Below are 24,186 nucleotides of genomic sequence, written 5' to 3' on the forward strand. Positions count from 1 at the left end.
TTTACTCTGATCTCTTAGATACCGTTATTCTATATTGTGCTGCCACCCAGTGGCAGTCTCAGGAACTACTCCGAGGCAGTCCTGCACTACAACCATTTCACTGCCTGTTAATACATTGTCTTATGCTTGTTGCACATGCATTGTCAGTTTAGCTAGCATTCATACAGTAAACTTTAAGTTGCACAATACTGGTTGTCTGATCATTTGGCTGATACCTCTACATAACACATACAAGACATGGAAGAATTCAATCTATATTGTTAATTAGTTTGGAGAAAGTGGTGGTAAGGCATTTGATACAGTACCCTAGAAAAGCTTAATTTACAAATTAAGGCCTTTTGACATTGATAATATTGCATGTATCTGGATAGAAAAATGGTTGCAGAAGCATGTCCAGAATGTGGTGATTAACCACTTCAGCCCCGGAAGGATTTACCCCCTTCCTGACCAGAGCACTTTTTGCAATTCGGCACTGTGTTGCTTTAACTGACAATTGCGCGGTCATGCAACGTTGTACCCAAACAAAATTGACTTCCTTTTTTTCCCACAAATAGAGCTTTCTTTTGGTGGTATTTGATCACCTCTGCGGTTTTTATTCTTTGCACTATAAACAAAAAAGTTTGACAATTTTGAAGAAAACGCATAATTTTTTACTTTTTGCTATAATTAATATCCCCAAAAAATATATAACAAAATTATTTTTTTCCTCAGTTTAGGCCGATATGTTTTCCTTTATATATTTTTGGTAAAAAAAAACGCAATAAGTGCATATTTATTGGTTTGCGCAAGTTATAGCGTCTACAAAATAGGGGATAGTTTTATGGCATCTTTATTATTATTTTTCTTATTAGTAATGGCGTTGATCTGCGATTTTTATCGGGACTACGACATTATGGCGGACACATCAGAAATTTTTGACACTATTTTGGGACCATTGTCATTTATACAGCGATCAGTGCTATAAAAATGCATTGATTACTGTGTAAATGACACAGGCAGTGAAGGGGTTAACCACTAGGGGCAAAGAAGGGGTTAAGTGTGTCCTAGGGAGTGATTCTAACAGGGGGGAGGGGCTACAACACACATGACAGCGATCACTGCTCTCAATGACAGAGTGCAGTGATCTCTGTCCTGTCACTAGGCAGAACGGGAAAATGCTTTGTTTACAAAAGCATTTCACCGTTCTACCTCACCGTGACATGATCGCGGGCACCCGGTGGACATCGAGTCTGCGGGACCTGCAGCCATGGAGAACGTGGTGGGCGCACGCACAGCGCCGCTTCTTAAGGGGACTTACCTGTACATCCTTTTGCCAACCAGTGCCATTCTGCCGACCTTTATCGGCATGCACTGGTCAGGAAGCAGTTAATAGCATGCTTTCTGAGTGGTCTAGAGTTGTGTCTCTGTCCTTGGACCAATTCTGTTTAACTTGTTCACAAGGATATAGAGGTTGGAATAAATAGTTCATTCTTAGTGTTTTCTGGTGCTAAAAGCTATGCAGGGCAACAACTTCACAGCAGAATATAGCAACTTTATGAGACGACCTACTTAGAATAGAGGGGTGGGCAGCTATATGGCAGATGAGGTTTAATATTGAAAACTGTAAAGTAATGCACTTGGGAGCTAAAAGTGTGCATGCAAGTTACTCACTAGGGGGAGAATCTCTGGGGGAATAGAGAATGGAGAAGGATCTGAGGGTCTTGGTAGATCAAGACTCAGCAATAATATGCAGTGACAAGCTGCAGCAAGCATAGCCAGAAAACTAGTATCTTGCATTAAAAAGTGTGTATACCACTTTGCAAAATTCAGGTTCATCCACATCTGGAGTATGCTGTCAATTTGTCAATTTCTGGTCGTCAATCTTCAGGAAGGATGTGATTGAACTGGAGAGAGTCCAGAGAAGGGCAACAAAGCTAATAAGGGTCCTAGATTACCTCAGTTATGAGGAACAACTACAAAAATAAACATATTCTCTGTGAAGAAGAGAGGCTTAAAGGGATATGATTCTGGTATACAAACATTTGAATTGGACTCCAGCATTGTGAGAAAACTATATAATCTTAGGTCTCTAAAAAAGACACACTGCCACACAATAAAGTTGGACAAGAAGCAGATCAATCTCAAACTGCGTAAGGATGTTAGGGTACTGTTATGCCCTGTACACACGATAGGATTTTCTGATGGAAAATGTGTGATAGGGCCTCGTTGTCGGAAATTCCCACCGTGTGTAGGCTCCATCACACATTTTCCATAGGAATTTCTGACACACAAAGTTTGAGAGCTTGCTATAAAATTTTGTTGTCGGAATGTCTATTCAATTTCCGACCGTGTGTACAGGGCATAAGAGGGGTAAGGATGTGGAAATCCCTTTAAGAGTTGGTAGTATCAGCGGGGAGTGTAGATACATTTAAAAAAAAACCTTTAGATGTGTTTCTTAGAGAGTAATGTACAGGGATATGGAAAAGAGTGGTCACACACATTCAACTAGATGAACTGGTGTCTTTATTAAACCTTACCAATTGTACCTAAGATATCAATGTAACTATGTACAGTAGGTGACCGCGATATTGTGTCAATCTCGCCGCACTTCTCGGCGAGATTTGACACCTACGAGCCCCGTCGCAGGGGCCAGCGCCGAGATGGCTCACTCATCGCGAAAGGAAAACTTTGTTTTCCTTCCGCGATGAGTGACAGGCAGTGCTGACAGCTGTCTGGTATGAATCCTGAGGCGGGAACACCGCGCCAAATTTTAAATGAAAAAACCGGCGTGGGTTCCCCCCTCGGAGGCATACCAGGCCCTTAGGTCTGGCATGGATTGTAAGGGGAACCCCCTATGCCGAAAAATCGGCGTGGGGGTCCCCCCCAAATCCATACCAGACCCTTATCCGAGCATGCAGCCCGGCCGGCCAGGAAAGGGGGTGGGGACGAGCGAGCAGCCCCCCCCCTCCTGAGCCGTACCAGGCCGCATGCCCTCAACATGGGGGGGTGGGTGCCTTGGGGGAGGGGGGCGCCCTGCGGCCCCCCCACCCCAAAGCACCTTGTCCCCATGTTGATGAGGACAAGGGCCTCTTCCCGACAACCCTGGCCGTTGGTTGTCGGGGTCTGCGGGCGGGGGGCTTATCGGAATCCGGGAGCCCCCCTTAATAAGGGGGCCCCCAGATCCCGGCCCCCCACCCTGTGTGAATGAGTTTGGGGTACATGGTACCCCTACCCATTCACCTAGGGAAAAGTGTCAATATAAAAAACACACAGTACACAGGTTTTAAGAGTAATTTATTAGTCAGCTCCGGGGGTCTTCTTCCGACTTCGGGGGGTCCCCTTCCGACTTCTCCCGGTGTTCGGCCTCTTCTCCCGGTGTTCGGCCTCTTCTCCCGGGCCCCACCGCTATCTTCTTCCAGCTCTATTGCCAGCGAGGGGCCCGGTCTGCTGCCGCTGTCTTGTCGCCGCTGTCTCGCCGCCGCTGTCTCGCCGCCGCTGTCTCGCCGCTTCTTCTCTTCTTTTCTTCTTCCCCGATGTTGACACGACGCTCTCTCCGACTCGAATGCTGTGTGCGAGCTGCGGAGCCATTTATATAGGCGGTAACCCCGCCCCCTTACGACGTCATGGTCCCAGCATGCGCAGGGACTCTGGCGTCATAAGGGGGCGTGACCCCAGAGTCCCTGCGCATGCTGGGACCATGACGTCGTAAGGGGGCGGGGTTACCGCCTATATAAATGGCTCCGCAGCTCGCACACAGCATTCGAGTCGGAGAGAGCGTCGTGTCAACATTGGGGAAGAAGAAAAGAAGAGAAGAAGCGGCAAGACAGCGGCGGCGAGACAGCGGCGGCGAGACAGCGGCGGCGAGACAGCGGCGACAAGACAGCGGCAGCAGACCGGGCCCCTCGCTGGCAATAGAGCTGGAAGAAGATAGCGGTGGGGCCCGGGAGAAGAGGCCGAACACCGGGAGAAGAGGCCGAACACCGGGAGAAGTCGGAAGGGGACCCCCCGAAGTCGGAAGAAGACCCCCGGAGCTGACTAATAAATTACTCTTAAAACCTGTGTACTGTGTGTTTTTTATATTGACACTTTTCCCTAGGTGAATGGGTAGGGGTACCATGTACCCCAAACTCATTCACACAGGGTGGGGGGCCGGGATCTGGGGGCCCCCTTATTAAGGGGGGCTCTCGGATTCCGATAAGCCCCCCGCCCGCAGACCCCGACAACCAACGGCCAGGGTTGTCGGGAAGAGGCCCTTGTCCTCATCAACATGGGGACAAGGTGCTTTGGGGTGGGGGGGCCGCAGGGCGCCCCCCTCCCCCAAGGCACCCACCCCCCCATGTTGAGGGCATGCGGCCTGGTACGGCTCAGGAGGGGGGGGGGCTGCTCGCTCGTCCCCACCCCCTTTCCTGGCCGGCCGGGCTGCATGCTCGGATAAGGGTCTGGTATGGATTTGGGGGGGACCCCCACGCCGATTTTTCGGCATAGGGGGTTCCCCTTACAATCCATGCCAGACCTAAGGGCCTGGTATGCCTCCGAGGGGGGAACCCACGCCGGTTTTTTCATTTAAAATTTGGCGCGGTGTTCCCGCCTCAGGATTCATACCAGACAGCTGTCAGCACTGCCTGTCACTCATCGCGGAAGGAAAACAAAGTTTTCCTTTCGCGATGAGTGAGCCATCTCGGCGCTGGCCCCTGCGACGGGGCTCGTAGGTGTCAAATCTCGCCGAGAAGTGCGGCGAGATTGACACAATATCGCGGTCACCTACTGTATTACAGGCAGTCCCCTAGTTACAAACATCTGACTTACAAACCACTCCTACTTACAAACAAAAAGAGACAACAGGAAGTGAGAGGAAATCTACCCCTAGGAAAGGAAATTCTCTCCTGTTATGCCCTGTACACACATCGGACATTGATCAGACATTCCGACAACAAAATCCATGGATTTTTTCAGACGAATGTTGGCTCAAACTTGTTTTGCATACACACGGTCACATAAAGTTGTCGGAATTTCCGATCGCCAAGAACGCAGTCATGTACACCACGTACGACGGGACTATAAAAGGGCAGTTCAGAACCAAACGCGGCACCCTTTGGGCTCCTTTTGCTAATCTCGTGTTAGTAATAGTTTGGGGAGAGACGATTCGTGCTTTTTCAGACTCTCGGACTGGATTTCAGTTTGTTTTCTGCTGTTCAGTTTGTGCTTGTGGGTTTGTAGCTGGTCTTCAGTGCGTGCAGTGAGTTCGTATTTGATTATTCAGTGCGTTCTTGTCTGATCGTTGCTGTTTTTCAGGTCGCTCTTCACAGGCCTTGCTGTTCTTCAGTGCGTTCTGTTACTTCGTTCTGAGCAACCGACCGTTTTCTAGCCATGTTGCATATAAGTACTCCTCGTAGACTTTGTGCTGTGCGGGGGCTTGGTGTTGGGGTCCTTACCTTGACACAAGCCCAGTCCATGAACAGGGCGGGGAGGAGTTCATGGACCAGGAATTGGTTGCTCCAGTGTGACCAGTTCTAGCATATGCCTTTGCTCCATGAGATCCGTGAGAATAATCTTGACGATTTCAGGAACTTTCTCCATATGACGGACCCCGTATTTCACTGTTTTTTGGCTTTGCGAACCCCCTATATCAGCAGGCAGGATACCCGCATGAGGCAAGTCATCATAGTCACCACCCTGCAGTACTTGGCGACAGGGAGAAGCCTGCAGGACCTCAAGTTCTCGACAGTCACCTCCCCCCAGGCTCTGGGGATCATTATCCCAAAAACCTGTTCTGCCATCATCCAGGTCCTGCAGAAGGACTAAATTAAGGTAAGATTTTTATCCTTTAACATCACATTTTATTGTATTTAATGTTTGATAATATATTGTATTTTTTCATCATCCCCTAATTACCATGATTGTAATATGCTGTGAATGTCCCCTTTGTCCTCATGCATGCTGGATTTTTATGTAATTTTTTTTGTCCTTCATACATATTTGCCTTCATTTACCTCCCCAGCATGCTCTCCTGGCCATATATTCACCTCATGTAACAATGTATTTTGTCAGCTCCATAGTAGTGCTTCACCCTAAATACCCCCTAAAATGTGTAAAATTGTGATTTGTGCTTTAAATTCAGGCAGAGTGCCAGAGGCTTTTTTTGTGTCCCAAAATCATTTGGAACCCTCCCTCCCCCCAACTGCTAACTCAGCTGATACCAATCCTCTATCTGCTGACTTTGCCAAACCCATACACACTTAGGGATGAGCTTCATGTTCGAGTCGAACCCATGTTCGACTCCAACATCGGCTGTTCGATCGTTCGCCGAATTGCGAACGATATGGGCCGTTCGCGCCAAATTCGTGTGGCGCGTCACGGCCCATAATTCACTGCGGCATCGCAGTGCATTGCTTGCTGATGATTGGCCAAGCATGCACTATGACCCGCATGCTTGGCCAATCACAGCGCCGCCTTAACAGAGAGCCATAATTGGCCAAAGCCAAGGAGGCTTTGGCCAATTATGGCTCAGGGGATTTAGTACACGCCCCACACTATATAAGGCCGCCTGCATGGCGGCCCTGTGCAGTGTGTTCCGGTGTGCTTAGAGAGAGAGAGAGACAGTGTCATTTCATTTGAGTTAGCTAGATTAGGCAGGACAGTCAGTCAGTTAGCTGCACCTAAAGTGTATTGTGTATATATATATATATGCATCCCAGGTGTTGCATATATATATATATATACACTGTATTCAGTTTAGCTAGATCCGTTCCTGTTATCTTCTAGACTATTTACATTTAGTGCAGTGCGTCCTGCTCACAGTGTTCCGCTAGATCCGTTCCTGTTATATTCCTACTGACAGGCAGGCTTGTCTTGTTACAGTATTTTGAAGAAAATTACTGGTGTTCTTTTGATCCTATTAGTACCACAGTCAGGCAGCTAGACTATTTACATTTAGTGCAGTGCGTCCTGCTCACAGTGTTCAGCTAGATCCATTCCTGTTATCTTCTTACTGACAGGCAGGCTTGTCTTGTTACAGTATTTTAAAGAAAATTACTGGTGTTCTTTTGATCCTATTAGTACCACAGTCAGGCAGCTAGACTATTTACAGTTAGTGCAGTGCGTCCTGCCCACAGTGTTCTGCTAAACCTACAAGTAAGTGGGGTGCGTCCTGCTCACAGTGTTCAGCTAAACCTACAAGTTAGTGGGGTGCGTCCACCTCACAGTATTCAGCTAAACCTACAAGCTAGTGGGGTGCGTCCTGCTCACAGTGTTCAGCTAGATCCGTTTCTGTTATCTTCTTACTGACAGGCAGGCTTGTCTTGTTACAGTAAATACAGCTACCTGAAGAAAATTGCTGGTGTTCTTTTGATCCTATTAGTACCACAGTCAGGCAGCTAGACTATTTACAGTTAGTGCAGTGCGTCCTGCTCACAGTGTTCTGCTAAACCTACAAGTTAGTGGGGTGCGTCCTGCTCACAGTGTTCAGCTAAACCTACAAGTTAGTGGGGTGCGTCCACCTCACAGTATTCAGCTAAACCTACAAGCTAGTGGGGCGCGCCCTGCTCACAGTGTTCAGCTAGATCCGTTCCTGTTATCTTCTTACTGACAGGCAGGCTTGTCTTGTTACAGTAAATACAGCTACCTGAAGAAAATTGCTGGTGTTCTTTTGATCCTATTAGTACCACAGTCAGGCAGCTAGACTATTTACAGTTAGTGCAGTGCGTCCTGCTCACAGTGTTCTGCTAAATCTACAAGTTAGTGGGGTGCGTCCTGCTCACAGTGTTCAGCTAAACCTACAAGTTAGTGGGGTGCGTCCACCTCACAGTGTTCAGCTAAACCTACAAGCTAGTGGGGTGCGTCCTGCTCACAGTGTTCAGCTAGATCCGTTCCTGTTATCTTCTTACTGACAGGCAGGCTTGTCTTGTTACAGTGTTTTAAAGAAAATTGCTGGTGTTCTTTTGATCCTATTAGTACCACAGTCAGGCAACTAGACTATTTACAGTTAGTGCAGTGCGTCCTGCTCACAGTGTTCTGCTAAACCTACAAGTTAGTGGGGTGCGTCCTGCTCACAGTGTTCAGCTAAACCTACAAGTTAGTGGGGTGCGTCCTGCTCACAGTGTTCAGCTAGATCCGTTCCTGTTATCTTCTTACTGACAGGCAGGCTTGTCTTGTTACAGTATTTTAAAGAAAATTACTGATGTTCTTTTGATCCTATTAGTACCACAGTCAGACAGCTAGACTATTTACAGTTAGTGCAGTGCGTCCTGCTCACAGTGTTCTGCTAAACCTACAAGTTAGTGGGGTGCGTCCTGCTCACAGTGTTCAGCTAAACCTACAAGTTAGTGGGGTGCGTCCACCTCACAGTGTTCAGCTAAACCTACAAGCTAGTGGGGTGCGTCCTGCTCACAGTGTTCAACTAGATCCGTTTCTGTTATCTTCTTACTGACAGGCAGGCTTGTCTTGTTACAGTAAATACAGCTACCTGAAGAAAATTGCTGGTGTTCTTTTGATCCTATTAGTACCACAGTCAGGCAGCTAGACTATTTACAGTTAGTGCAGTGCGTCCTGCTCACAGTGTTCTGCTAAACCTACAAGTTAGTGGGGTGCTATATCCCAGCTTAGTGCAGCTACAGGCCATTAGTATGTCTGGAAGGCCAAGAAGGAGAGGCAGACAGTCACAAGCCAATAAGAGAGGGCAAGCAGGCTCTGTGTCTAGTGCTGGTCGTGGAGACGGTGCATCCTCATCAGCACGTGGCCATGGGACACGCTTGGCCTTTTTTTCCGCAGCTGGCCATGTTGAGCCGCAACATGCGGAAGACTTGGTCGAGTGGATGACCAAGCCGTCCTCATCCTCCTCATCCTCTCTCACCCATGCCCAGGGTACTTTGTCTGGCAAAGCAGCGGCCTCTTCCCTCGGCTCAATGTCATCAGTGACTCCTTCCCTAGCCCCACCATGTCCTCCTGAGGAGTCCCTCGAACTGTTTGACCACAGTGTTGGGTACATGCTCCAGGAGGATGCCCAGCGTTTGGAAGGCTCTGATGATGATACTGAGCTCGATGAAGGCAGTAACACGAGCACGGACAGAGGGGGTGCCCAAGAAGGACAGCAATCTGGCAGTCATGCTCCCCCTGCTGCAGCATACTGCCAGGTTTGCTCCAGTGATGAGGAGGGAGGGGATGATGAGGTCACTGACTCAACGTGGGTGCCTGATAGGAGAGAGGAGGAGGAGGAGGAGGCGGCACATCACCAACGAGGCAGGATGCCCTCCAGGGGCCAGCCTAAGGGCAGCACATTGACTGCATCACACCCCAAAGCTCCACATGTGCAGGGCGCTGCAGTCTCTGCGCGTTATTCAAAAAGTTCTTTGGTGTGGGCCTTTTTTGAGACGAGTGCATCAGATTGCACCGCTGCTATTTGCAACATATGTCTCAAGCGTATCTCGCATGGCCAAAACATCTCCCGCTTGGGTACCACATGCTTGACCAGACATATGTTGACCTGCCATGCAGTTCGTTGGCAAGCGTATCTAAAAGACCCACACCAAAGAACAAAGAGGACCTCTGCTTGCTCCTCATCAGCTGAGATTTCCAACCCCACTAGACCTTCAGTCCTCTCTGAGACCTGCACTGAGAGGAATGAAGGTGTAGAATTAGGTGTGTCACAGCCACGTACTTGTGGGCAATCTGATTTTGGTACACCGACGTCAGATTGTACCAGGCAAATTTCCCTGCCCCAGCTGCTGCACCGCCGAAAGAAGTTTGCTCCCAGCCATCCACATGCCCAACGGTTGAATGCTAGCTTGGCAAAATTACTAGCACTTCAACTGCTGCCTTTTCAGTTGGTAGACTCTGCCCCCTTCCGTGAGTTTGTGGAATGTGCGGTTCCTCAGTGGCAGGTACCCAAACGCCACTTTTTCTCACGGAAGGCGATTCCGTCTCTCTACCAGCATGTGGAAGGCAATGTCCATGCCTCGCTGGACAGGGCGGTCAGCGGTAAGGTGCATATTACCGCTGACTCATGGTCCAGCAGGCATGGACAGGGACGTTACCTAAGTTTCACGGCACATTGGGTGACTCTGCTGGCAGCTGGGAAGGATGCAGGACAAGGTGCAGTAGTGTTGGAGGTTGTTCCGCCACCACGCCTCCAAAATGCTAATGATTGTGACACACCTCTCTCCTCCACCCCCTCCTCTTCTTCTTCCTCCATGGCCTCTTCCTCGGAACCAGCGGTGCTCCGTAGTCGTTCAAGGGGCTACGTAAGTACGCAGGCCAAAAGATGCCATGCGGTGCTTGAGCTGGTGTGCTTGGGGGACAGGAGCCACACTGGGGCAAAGGTTCTGTCAGCTCTGCAGGGGCAGGTTCAGAGGTGGTTGAAGCCACGCCAACTTAAGGCAGGAATGGTGGTTTGCGACAATGGCACCAACCTCCTCTCTGCCCTCCGACAGGGACAAATGACCCATGTGCCCTGTTTGGCTCACGTCCTTAACTTGGTGGTGCAGCGGTTCTTGGGCAGGTACCCGGGCTTACAGGATGTCCTGAGGCAGGCCAGGAAAGTCTGTGTGCATTTCCGCCGGTCATATAATGCCAGTGCTCGGCTGACGGACCTCCAAAAGGAGTTTAACCTGCCCAAGAACCGCCTAATCTGTGACATGCCCACCAGGTGGAACTCAACTTGGCCATGCTGCAGCGGCTACACACGCAGCAGAGGGCCATCAATGAGTACCTGTGCGACTATGGCACCAGGACAGGGTCAGGGGAGCTTGGTTTTTTTTCCCCACGCCAGTGGGCCATGATCAGGGATGCATGCACTGTCCTGTCACCATTTGAGGAGGCCACGAGGATGGTGAGCAGTGACAGTGCATGCATCAGTGACACTGTCCCCCTTGTCCACCTGTTGGAGCACACGCTGCGTGGAATAATGGACAGGGCACTTGAGGCAGAACAGAGGCAGGAAGAGGAGGACTTCTTTAGCTCTCAAGGCCCCCTTTATCCAGACAGTGTTCCTGCGTGCCCGCCGATCACACAGGAAGAGGACGAGGAGGAAGAGGAGGAGGAGGAGGAGGAAGATTGTGTCAGTATGGAGGTGGAGCCTGGCACTCAGCATCAGCAGCAGTCTTTAAGGGATCAGTCCCAAGAAACACATGGACTTGTACGTGGCTGGGAGGAGGTGGCTGCGGACCATGTCGTCCTTAGTGACCCAGAGGACTCCGGACCGAATGCCTCAGCAAACCTACGCTGCATGGCCTCCCTGATCCTGCAAAGCCTGCGTAAGGATCCTCGTATTCGTGGTATCAAGGAGAAGGACCAATACTGGCTGGCAACCCTCCTTGATCCACGTTACAAGGGTAAGGTTGCGGACCTTATCTTGCCATCACAGAGGGAGCAGAGGATGAAACATCTTCGGGAGGCCTTGCAGAAAGGTCTGTGCAACGCGTTCCCAGAGACTGGGAGGTTACAAACTCCTGTTTCTGGACAACGTGTTGCTGAGGCTTCGGTCAGTCAAAGAAGGAGCAGTGGAGAAGGTGGCCGTCTGACCGATGCGTTCAGACAATTTTTTGGTCCGCAGCCCCAAGGTATGATCGGTTCCAGCAACCATCGCCAGCGTCTGTTTTACATGGTGCAGGAATACCTAGGGGCAAGATCAGACTTGGACACCTTTCCCACCGAAAATCCTCTGGGTTACTGGGTCTTGAGGATGGATCACTGGCCAGAGCTTGCACAGTATGCAATTGAGCTACTGGCCTGTCCTGCATCCAGCGTTCTTTCGGAATGCACATTCAGTGCTGCTGGAGGCATGGTAACCGATCACAGGGTGCGTCTGTCCACTGACTCGGTCGATCGACTGACCTTCATAAAAATGAATGAGTCTTGGATCACCACCAGCTACCAAGCACCTGATGCTGATGTAACCGAATAATTTTTTTTGAAATCTCAGATCCCTTCAAAGACTGCCTATGCTGATGCTGAGTGACTATCCCTGAGTAATTATCCTCTTCCTCCTCAATCATCACGCTGATAGCTTGTAAGAACATTTTTGGTTCTGGGTGCCACCACCAGTGCCTAAGGCACAATTTTTCAGCCCCTGTTTAACAGGGGCGTGTAATTACGATTTTTGATGTAATACTTTGCAGCAGGGCTCGTTCCTGCATTCCAACTAGAATGTCTGTGAGGGGTTGCAGTGTTGTGGCACCAGCACCAGTGCCTAAGGCCCAATTTTTCAGTCCTTGTTTAACAGGGGCGTGTAATTACAATTTTTGATGCAAAAACTTTGCAGCAGGGCTCGTTCCTGCATTCCAACTAGAGTGTCTGTGAGGGGTTGCAGTGTTGTGGCACCAGCACCAGTGCCTAAGGCCTAATTTTTCAGCTCCTGTTCAACAGGGGCATGTAATTACAATTCTTGATCTAATATTTCACAGCAGAGCCCTGTGAGGGCTTACAGTGTTGTGGCCACAGCAACACCTAAGGCCCAAATTTCTGCTGAGTATATAGGGCAGGACCCTACTTTCAAACAACTAACTTACAAACGACTCCTACTTGCAAACGGAAGGAGACAACAGGAAGTGAGAATAAATCTACCCCTAGGAAGGGAAATTCTCTCCTGTAAGAGTTAATATGGGAAAAACATTTCTCCTTTCCACTGATGCTTTCCAATCCATTGGGACAAAAAGTGAGGTGAAATCTTCTGAAGAGGAGGAAAGACAGCAAAACAAATGTCACAGGGGTGATAACCCTTCCCTATGTTTTCCAAAAAGCTTAAAAAAGATTTTTTGGCTGGAGCTAAACACGTTAAAAATATACCCGTTCAAAATTACAAAGAGATTCTACTTAACAACAAACCTACAGTCTGTATACTGCTGTTCAGAGTATATAGGGCCTGGTGGCCCCACACCTTTCCTTATTTTAATTTGGGTGCGGGGTTCCCCTTAATATCCATACAAGACCCAAAGGGCCTGGTAATGGACTGGGGGGTACCCATGCCGTTTGTCTCACTGATTTTCATCCATATTGCCAGGACCCGACATTACATTAAACCCGCAAGCAGTTTTAAATGAGATTTTTTCCTTTAAAAATGACATTTGGTGCAGGGACTGTTCTAAACACGGGAAACACGCGTCACTTTACAGGCATACTATAGACACCCCTCAGGTACGATATTTAAAGGAATATTTCACTTTTTTTTTTTTTACTTTAAGCATCATTAAAATCACTGCTCCCGAAAAAACGGCCGTTTTTAAAAGTTTTTTTTGCATTGATACATGTCCCCTGGGGTAGGACCCGGGTCCCCAAACCCTTTTTAGGACAATACCATGCAAATTAGCCTTTAAAATGAGCACTTTTGATTTCGAACGTTCGAGTCCCATAGACGTCAATGGGGTTCTAACGTTCGTGCGAACTTTCGGTCCGTTCGCAGGTTCTGGTGCGAACCGAACCGGGGGGTGTTCGGCTCATCCCTATACACACTATATACCCACCTCTTTTGTGGTCAGATTTATGGATGAATTCCCCAAAGCATGTAGTGCAAGGGCCTGCCTGAATACTTTCAAATGGTACTGTTTAAAGTTTTTGTATCCTATTATTATCTTGATAGGTAATAGCAGAATCTAAAAATGTGCTAAATGTGTACAGTGTGTATTTATCTCTTTGTATTATGACACTTCTTACCTGTCCAGTGGGCTGCCAATAGTGTAAAGTAAGGAGGGGCTGGCCAAAGTAATACACATTATTTAGGCATTCATCTCTCAATAAGTGGAGATGGTTACCTGTCCAAAACATCCCCCCCATAAAATTTTACAAATGGCCTATGGGGGGGGAGAATCTGATAGGTGGACCTTATACCTTGGTCTTTAAATACTCCCTAAAATAAATGTTATACTGATGTTGGCCAAGAATGTTTGTGTCTAATCTGCTTTCCATGTTTATGTGCAAAATGATTAATTTCTTTTTCTTGTTTGACTCCACAGTTTCCTTCCAACCCACAGGAATGGAAGACTGTGGCCTCCCACTTTGCCCAGCGGTGGGACTTTCCTAACTGTGGAGGGGCAATTGATAGGAAACACATCCACATCATCCCACCACCCAACTCGGGGTCATACTTTTACAACTACAAGGGGTTCAATAATATTGTGATGTTGGCAGTGGTGTTGGATACTTATGAGTTCCTGTATGTGGACGTGAGGAGGAATGGCTGGATGTCCGATGGTGGAGTCATCGCCCAGATGGAGTTCTACAGGCATCTCTAGAATGGCAGCTTGGGCTTGCCACCTCCAGAAGACAATGTGGAAGGACTCCCATTCGTCTTTGTTGCGGATGAAGCGTTTGCGCTGGGTGGCCATCGTATGAGGCCATTCCCTATGAGGATCCTCACCCCGGACCAGAGGGTTTTTAATTATTGGCTGACCAGAGCCAGAAGAGTGGTGGAGAACATGTTTGGAATCATGGCCAGCCAGTTCCGCCTATTTCTTACTCTCATACACATGGCGGAGTATAAACTGAATCATATCATCCTGGTGTGCTGTGTTCTCCACAACTTTTTGCAGAGAAATTCTGCCAACTATGCTGCCTCAGTGGGGCCTGAGGCTGGAATTCATGTAAATGAACCAACCCTGATGGCGCTTGAGGCTGGCCGTCCTGGCTTGCCCCCCCTGAGTACCCGCGAGGTCTGTCTTAGATACCTTGAATACTTTGCGGGTAGGGGGGCCATCAATATGCCAGACAATGTCTGATACATTTTTAAAATAAAAAAATCATTTTAACTACTAAAATCTTCGGTGACATTTACTGCTTGTGTTTCTTTTAGCTGACCCTGACAGAAATGTGGGGAGTCCTGAAAATGGCGTGATTGTGTAAAATTATAAAGCACTGTTGGGTGTTATTTACTAAAGGCAAAGACACTTTGCACTACAAGTGCACTTGAGCCTGCACTGAAACTGCACCTGTAGTGCAAAGTGGATTTGCCCTTAGGAAATAACCCCCATTGTCACTGAAAACACCAATTTTACCACAACAAAATTTTTGGAGCATTGAAACAATAATCCACACATTCTTGAGTATCAATCTTTTTAATACCAGCACAATCACATGTGCATTTATAAAAGGTTTTTAAAACAAACCAACATGTTTGTTGTATAACAATTTTTTGGTCACATTAATAAAAGTAGAAATGTCCATTTAATGTAAAACAGGCATGTTTCAAACAAACAAGAAATACACAAATCTGGAACTTACAAAGTTCAACTTTTGTAGAAATTGAAGGCAATATCAGACATGAGTATTTATAAACTATGTTTGATATTGCGTTCAGATGGGGTGAAGTCACCCCTGTAAAAGCCAAATTTTGAAGATGCACACAAATTGCCGAATGTCAACATGTGCTAGCTGCCATCACGGGGGATCAAGGGACGCGTTTTGGGGGTGCAACCCCTTCGTCTCAGCTAAAACGCCTACATTGATCTTCTGTGATGGCAGATAGCACTTGTTGACTCACTGTGGGCATCTTCAAAATTTGGCTTTTCTAGAAAATGTCAAAAAATTTTAAAAATTTTTAGATTCAAAATACCACAAAAAAGGAAGGGATTTGGAGGTGTTTTTTTCCCTAAAACATCAATGATGTTCTTCATTTTGTTTTTAACATCATTGATGTTTTTCTGGATGTTTTCCAAGTCCCTATTACACCCCATGATCTCCCCGATCAGGATCTGGGCACTCTCACTGGTGAAATGTCCTTCATCCACAACATCACGATCACCTAAATATATAGAAACAAAAACACACCATGTATTATAAATATGCCGGCGTCCATCTCTTACATGAGCCTGTGGTCGCAGACGCTCACCTGTTGTGGTGACTATTTCGATTACATCTCCCTCCTCCTCCTCCTATTGACTTTGGGGGATTTCCCCTTCTTCCTGAGGTGGGGGGTTTGTTGTCTCCTCGGATGAGTGGTGTCCTCCGAGTCTTTTCTCCCCTATGTAAAAAAAAAATAGGTATACTTAGCACACAGATATTTGATGGCAGAAATAGGAATATGAAACATTGCTTGGAAGTGGGGTACAATTGTCTGTTTTGGCAGAGTTCCAAGATGAAGAAATATTTTTTTCCTTTGTCAAGCTTGAATACTTACCTATTTTGTACAAGCTTCACAGATGGAGGCACCCCTATAGTATACACTGGAGCACCTGTGTGGGCCCCCTAATAAAAAGGGTGTTCTGGTGTCCCACACTAGTGATCCAGCGTCCAGATGTGTAAACAGCTGCTGAGTGTCCTCTACTTACACAGAATCTAGTTTGCATTTCATTCTAGTTACAAACCCATCTAGACACCAAAATTATTTTAAGAGAAGTAGGCTAGCAAAAATTTATTCAAATGCATATGGCCAAAACAATGGTGTTTTCTAGGCCGAACGAACAATGTTTCATACGAACAAACAATGTGCCCATGAACATGAAAGTTGCCATTTTTAACAGTACAACAGTAAAGAAAAGCACATGGAGGAGCACGAACGTAATAAAAATAACGAATAGGAACACTAGGAACACAGGACAACTACTTACTTTTTTGCAGCACTCTCCTGATCCTTCTGTACTGCTCATGCTCCCTTAATTTGAGGTCCGACCACCGCTTCCTGAGTTAATCCTTGGATTGACGTACCCCAAAATTCCGGTGCAGACTTTTGACCACTTTCGCCATTATCTTGGCCTTTCTTTATAAATTCTTTATTTTCGTTTTTTCCACAATAATAATAGTACAATATTACATATGAGTACATCACCACCTACATATTCTATTTTACAAATATTATCTTCTTGAAAATCGCCAATTACTATCACCTTTATGACGAAATTCTGTTGTCTTTAGGCAAAAAACGTATCATTTCATCTTGCCTTCTTATTGTTCTAATACATACCCGTAATAATTCCTACTCTTATTACATTTTCCTTAACCAGGGATAGCCCTGATTATCCTCCAAAGCCAAAAAACAAAACACCCAAAAAAAAAAAAAAGAGACCCATAAGAAGAAAGAAGAGAACTACAACAAGACTAAATAAATAAATAAATAAATAAATAAATTAAAAAAAAAAAAAATAAAAAAAAATTTAAATTAATATTAATATTATGCCTCATCATACCGTCCACCCCTCCCCCCGCTAGAAATTTTATTTAGGGATTCTGCTCCCTGTATGTAATATAGGGAGTCCAGATTTCCCGATACCTGTCTTCTTGCTCTCTCAGCATCATAGTAAGATTTTCCATTTGTTGGATCTCTGTTATTCTGCTAATCCATTGTATTTTGGTCGGAGCTACCGTACTTTTCCAGAGTGCCGGGATACAAGCTTTTGCTGCTGTAAGCAGGTGCCTTAAGAGAGATTATTTATATTTATCAATAGATAACGGAATATCATGCAGCAAAAAAGCTGCCGGGTTTTCACCAAGAGACACACCTGTAATTTCTTTAACTGTTTCAGAGACCATTTTCCAAAATTCTTTCAGTCCACTACATTCCCAGAATATGTGTAACATGGTGCCCTCCGCACCCTGGCAACGCCAACATAAATTGGATATTTGTGGGAATATCCGATTCAGTACTTCCGGGGTTCTATACCACCTGGTCAAGATTTTATACCCCCCTTCTTGATATCTGGTTGCCATTGACGCCTTGTGCGTAAACATAAAGATCTTATTTTTCTGTGTCTCAGAGAACCTAACCCCGAGGTCCCTCTCCCATGCTTGTATAAAGGCCAACTCTTGTGGGGCTTCTAACTCCATCAACAATGCATACATAAAAGAGAGTGAATGTCTCAATGTTTCACCCTTTAGGCATATCTGTTCAAACCTAGATGGATTACGTACCATCGGCACTCGTTGCTTAATTAATCGAAGGAAGGCATTAAGCTGTATTTGCCTAAATGGATCTAGGTCAGATGAGAACACCCGTTCAATCTCCCCCTTAGTCATCACATGATTGTCAATTGAAAAATGTATGATCCTGCTAATGCCTCTTCTCCTCAAATCCCTGAAACCTTGGTCTATAAGACCTGGCTTAAAAGCCGAGGTGCCCAGGATTGGTATCATGGGACTTGGATGAGTCGACATCTTAGTTTTCTTAAATATCTTTTTGATGGATTGGAGTGTAGCACCCACAATGGGGTGTCTTCTCGCCGCCTGTGGTATCTCTGCCTCCCAAAGCCATGCTAATCCCTCCAGGGGTATATCGATCGTTGCTTGCTCCATATGTATCCAAGGCTTTTCCTTATGTAGTACACACCAATCCACTACTCGTGCTAGATGTGATGCTTCATAATAACCCACCGGGTCCGGAAATCCCACCCCTCCTCTCTCCTTTGGTAATGACAGAATATCTCTACGTATTCTCGCTGTTTTGCCCGCCCATATGAACCTCACAAATCTTGATCTCAGGTCCCTCAGAAACCCTGAGGGGAGCTTTATAGGTAGGGTCTGGAATAAGTATAGCAATCTCGGCATTACATTCATTTTGATGATGTTAATCCTACCAAACCACGTGAAGACTTCTTTGTCCCACCGCTGAAAATCCAGTTTAACCTGTCGTACCAATGAGGCAAAATTGAGTTCAAACACTCTTTTAAGCTTATTCGGTATTTTAGTCCCTAGATAGCATATATGTGAATCCGTCCATCTAAAAGCAAAGTGATCCGAAAGCTGATGTTGTAACGCAGTATTCACTTCCACACCCATCGCTTCAGACTTACTATAGTTTACCTTGAAATTGGATACCCCTCCATATATGCGTAACTCCGATAATAAAGATGGTAGGGATACAACTGGAGAGGTTATGAAGAATAGCAAGTCATCCGCATATGCGGCCAATTTATGTTCTTCCCCTTTTATTGAAATGCCCCTAATATCTGGGTTGGCCCATATTGTTCTCAAAAAGGCTTCAAGTGTGAGAATAAATATGATAGGAGAGAGTGGACATCCCTGCCGCGTTCCATTATTTATAGCGAATGATTCAGACATTGTATCATTAATCTTCACCCTTGATTTAGGATATGAGTACAGACTAGAAATCCAGTTCTGCATCCCACTTTTCAATCCTATATGCTGTAATATGGCTCTCAGGAATGTCCAGTCTACCCTATCAAATGCTTTTTCTGCATCAGTAGATATAAGCACTAGGGGTTTTTGATAATATTGAGATATATATATGGCATTTAGAACCCTTTGCGTGTTTTCTTTACCCTCTCTATTAGGGGTAAACCCTACTTGATCCTGATGCACTAGAGCGGGGATGTATGTCACTAATCTATTAGCGAGTATTTTTGTAAAGATCTTGAGGTCTACATTTAGCAACGAGATTGGACGATAGCTAGCACATAGGGCTGGGTCCTTTCCCTCCTTCGGAATTACTGTTATGTGTTAGAGTTAAAAGCAGCTAGAAATTTAGGTGCCAGTTTTTCCGAGAAGGTCTTATAATACAGCAAGGTGTACCCATCGGGACCTGGGGCCTTACCTGGCTTCAGCGATTTCAGGGCTTCTGAAAATTCTTCTGTTGTAATTGGGCCATCTATGTCTCCTGCTCCTTCTTCAGGTATCTTAGGCATTCCTGAAGCCAATATGTATTCTTTTGCCGACTCCCATCTATTAGATGTTCTTGAAGTAGGCATTTGGCCCTCTATCTGATATAGATTGGCATAATAATCCCTAAATGCCTTCGCAATTGCCTGTGAGGAGCTGACTAACGTATCTCCCTGGGTTTTAATACGCTCAATATGATTCCGAGCTCTTGTCTCTCTGAGCGCATTTGCTAGCACCCTGCTAGGCTTATTTCCCTATTCATAGTATACACACCTACACCGGGCCAGCTTAGCTTTTGCTTTATCTATTAATAATAGATTTAATTCATCCCGTAAGCCCGAAAGTTTCTCCTCCGTCTGTTGTGCATGAGATTTCTTGTGAGCTTGTTCGAGTATACGGATTTCTCCAAGCAGGGTGTCCAGCTTAGCGCCGAGAGAGCGTTTCCTATGAGCTCCTAAAGATATGAGGATTCCCCTAATGTAACATTTATGCGCCTCCCATCTGCAAAATGGGGTTGTTTCCCCTGATTTATTGTTTATAAAGAAGGATTCCACTTCCTGAGCTATCTGATTCTCATACTCTGGTTCCTTCAGGAGTGTCTCATTCATCTTCCAGTTCCATTCTCGGGGGCTTATATCACCCCATTCTAAAACACAATTGGTTGGTGCGTGGTCCGACAATGTGAATGAGCCTATGGAAGCCTCCAATATACACGACAGTGCATTCTGCGATAGAAAAACATAGTCAATTCTAGTATATGTCTTATGTTTAGCTGAAAAAAAAGTATAATCTCTGTCGTGTGCATGGAGGGTCCTCCAAGTGTCCATTAATTGCAAGTCTTGTAGCAATCTCTTTGCTCTGCGCAGTTTTATATAAGATAAATGAGACACTCCCTTTGAGACATCCAGAGCAGGATCCAATGCCATGTTCAGATCCCCTCCCACCATCAGGATCCCTTCTTTATTTTGATGTACCAAATTCAGATACGTCTCAAGAGCTGAGACTTGATCCTCATTTGGTAGATACAAGTTTACTAACGTAACCTTTTCTTCACATAGAAATCCTTTTACAATAAGAAGACGACCTGCCTCGTCCGTAATTATTTTGGATTCTTTCCATGGTATCTGATTCAAAATCAAAATTGAAACCCCATTCGCCTTTGCGGTCTGGGAGGCACCATGGTACACTATAGAAAACCTGCGATTCCCCAATTTTGGAATTTTATCATTTCTAAAATGTGTCTCTTGTAAAAAAATGATTTGGGATTTCATCCTCCTCAGTTCAGTTAACAATCTGGTGCATTTCTCTGGACTATTTAGCCCCTTCACATTATAGGAGGTCAGAGTTATCCTAGTCATTTTACCCCTTAATTCTAGCAAGTCACCAGTGTAAGGGGAATACGGGGGGCGGTACAATAAGGCAACCCTACCCAAAAAAAAAAAAAAAAGGGAAAAACAAATTCAAAAAGCTGTTTCTCAGGGTCTGGCAAGTTGTCCAAGCCCCTGAGTAATGTATAATCTAAGCTATAGCTGGCTTTATGCAACTGCAAGGCTGCCTGCTATTTGCTTAGTAAAAGAAATTAGAAAGTTAAACGCCTCCGACTTCCCTCCACTTGGAGGAGAGGCGTATAAATTTGGGGAGAGTGAATAAGCCCGGCAGAGATCAGAGCTATAGTATCTATCCACATGCACCCTATATCTGCTTGCAACCCCGTGTAAATATCACATTCCTTCACTTATCCATTTAGGCCCCTTGCCGGTTGGCCCCCTTACCCATTGTTTGCTCATAACCAACAGATGGATTCCATCATCCCCCCAATATATATTCATACTTTACTGAAAATCCTATCATACATTTTTTTTTTTAATCTCCTAATAATACATATTAAGGTGATTTCCCAGGCCCACAAGGAAAAAAAAAAACCTAAACAAAAAAAAAAAAACCACAAAAACAAAAACAAAAGCAGGAACCAAAGATACCCCACCCGACCTCTATTATTAGACATTGGCAAGACGGCAAATATTCAAACTATCTAAACCCCTACTTCTTCCAAATCATACAGGTTTTCTTAAATGTGGGATTTTCTTCCCATACCAGGATATTAAAACATACTATTCTATCAATGAGGGAGCAAGGGTACTGAATACCTTCCTAGGAGGATACACCCTCCCCCCTATTTTACCCCTTGACCCCTGTGGCGGTGCATCAAGTGCTATACTCTCGTATTCCACCCATCGTGAAACTAACTCACAGCAAACATAAAAAAAAAAAAAAAAAGATAAAAAGCCACAAAAAACAAAAAAAAAAAACACTACTCTCTATCGTGTGCAACCACTACCTTATATAAGACGTCCGTCTCACATATTCCTATGCTGACAGACGTAGCAAAAGTTCTTGCTTATCAATCGGAGTTGTGATATATGATATGTGATATGTGTTATTTATTATTAGTCTTCTACTCCATTCGGGCTACCATTATCGAGACTACAACAAACCAATACATAAACCCCCCCCAAAAAAAAAAAAGTGCCATTCTAACCCCTCCCCCTATATCCCCTCCCCCACCCCTACCATTCTTACATTCCCCTCCTACCAGTACCTTCTAAGTTCTACATGTACCCCTCCCCCATCTTCCCCGTCCGAGGCTACACCCTGGTTCTCTGTTGCAAAGGGCCCATTAAATCTTTATTCCCCTTCAAGGGGGGGAAGAAGAGAAAAAAAAAAAAAAAAACATTCTTCCCCCTTCTCCTCCCTCCCTCCTCTCTCCCCCCTCTCCTCTTCCTCTTTCCTCCCTTCCCTTTTTACCCAAAAACAAAAACGTACCCCCCACCCCCACAAAAATTCATATAACTCATAAGTATATACATAGATAAATCCCCATACATGATTTTATCAACCAAACTATGATCCTCTCACAAATTCCATAAACCTCTGGTAAACCAACGAGAGGGAAGGGAGGAGGGGGAGAAAAAGAGGGGAAAAAAAAAAAAAAAAAGGAATCCCCTCGCCATACTGAAAAAGATATGTGAGTGGGGGATGTGGGAGGAAGAAAAAAAAAAAAAAAAGGGGGGGAAATCCCCATACCATGTACACAGAGCATACTTCCTACACCATACGTCAACCCTCCCCCCCCCCACCCTCCTCCCTAAAAAAACAAAAAAAAAATCAAAAACAAAAATGTTTTCCCTTCGTGGGATCATCTAATTCTCTGTCTGTTCATTTCTTATTCCTGTGGTGGGTTGCGACCCCATGCATGCTGCGATTTCCCTTAATCCCGTCTGTTTCTCTCCCACTGCCATTGCAGTTGTTGGATGGGTTGCTCTATTAGTGTTGGTAATTCTGTCCAATTAGGGACCTCAATGGCCTCTACATCCAAAAAATGAAAAAGGTCTGGAAGTTGTGCAGGGTCTCTTAAATTGAAGCTTCGCCCCCCTTTTTTAACTATTACTGCAAGTGGGTAGCCTCATCTGTATGTGGCTCCTTTACAGAGTAAATAGTCCAGAAGGGGCTTTAAAATGCGCCTCCTGATTTTGGTTTGTCTACACAGGTCTGGATATATTTGTATTTCAGCCCCCTCATACTTCACTGTTCCCTCTTGCCATGCAGCTCTGAGTATGTTCTCTTTTATCCTGAAAAAGTGTACTCTACACAGGACATCCCGTGGATTAGTCTGTGCCGGGTTACGAGTCGTGGGAACCTTATGTACGCATTCAAGCTCAATAGGAGTATTCGGGGGGTTCTTCAACAGTTGATTTAAAATGGCCATCACTGTATCTCTTAGAGCGGGTCCCTCGATATCCTCCGGGACCCCCTTAATCCGAATATTATTCCTCCTACTTCTATTTTCTGATTCCTCAGACTGTAGTTGTAGCATAACCAATTGCTGGTGTTGCTTTTGCAATTTTTCTTCAATCATCTCTAACCGTGTATCTGATGTACCTTGCAGCTTTTCAAGATTGTGCACTCTGTCATCTACCGCCACTACATTGGCACGCACCTCCTCCATCTCCTCCCTTAGTGCCCCCGTTATACTGACCAGGAGTTTTTGGATGTCATCTTTAGTGGGGAGAGCTTGAATAAGCTGTCTAATGTCCGGCTCTATCCCCTGCTCCTGTGTCTGTGTATTATATGCAGTATACGAGCATACCTGAACCTCTTCATTTATAGCTGTATGAGTTGCTGACGAGGGCTCCGCATCTACTGCTCCCATCGGTGTAGACGATCCACCCCTCTGTAGCAAAGAAGCAGCTGGTGCCTGTAGTGATACCTCCGACAACGGCTCTTTTATCAGAGCCATACTGACACTGGCGTCCGCTGGCTGTTCCAGATCTCTCTTCACCGTCAGGTAGCGGGTAATGTACGAGTGTTTGGGAGTGTACGGCACTCCTGCACTCCTACCCCGCCTCGACATGTACTGGGTCTGGTGAATGATAGCCGGTCTGCTGGAGGGTGCGCTGTGATACCGCTATGCTCCGGTCTCCATCGCTCTCACGCCGCCATGCTTAGACCACTCCCCCCGGAACACGGAAGTCCATCTTGGCCTTTCTGACATTGGGGTTGGGGTAAGGTCCATACTTCCCGTCACAGTCGGCCCTCTTCATTATGTTGACCATCTCCACAAAGGACATGTTTGAGGCCTTAAATCGTCCCCTCCGAGATCAGGACGTTTCTGTCTCT

Source organism: Aquarana catesbeiana, linkage group LG04 (assembly GCF_042186555.1).
Source record: "Aquarana catesbeiana isolate 2022-GZ linkage group LG04, ASM4218655v1, whole genome shotgun sequence".
NCBI classification, from domain to species: Eukaryota; Metazoa; Chordata; class Amphibia; order Anura; family Ranidae; genus Aquarana; species Aquarana catesbeiana.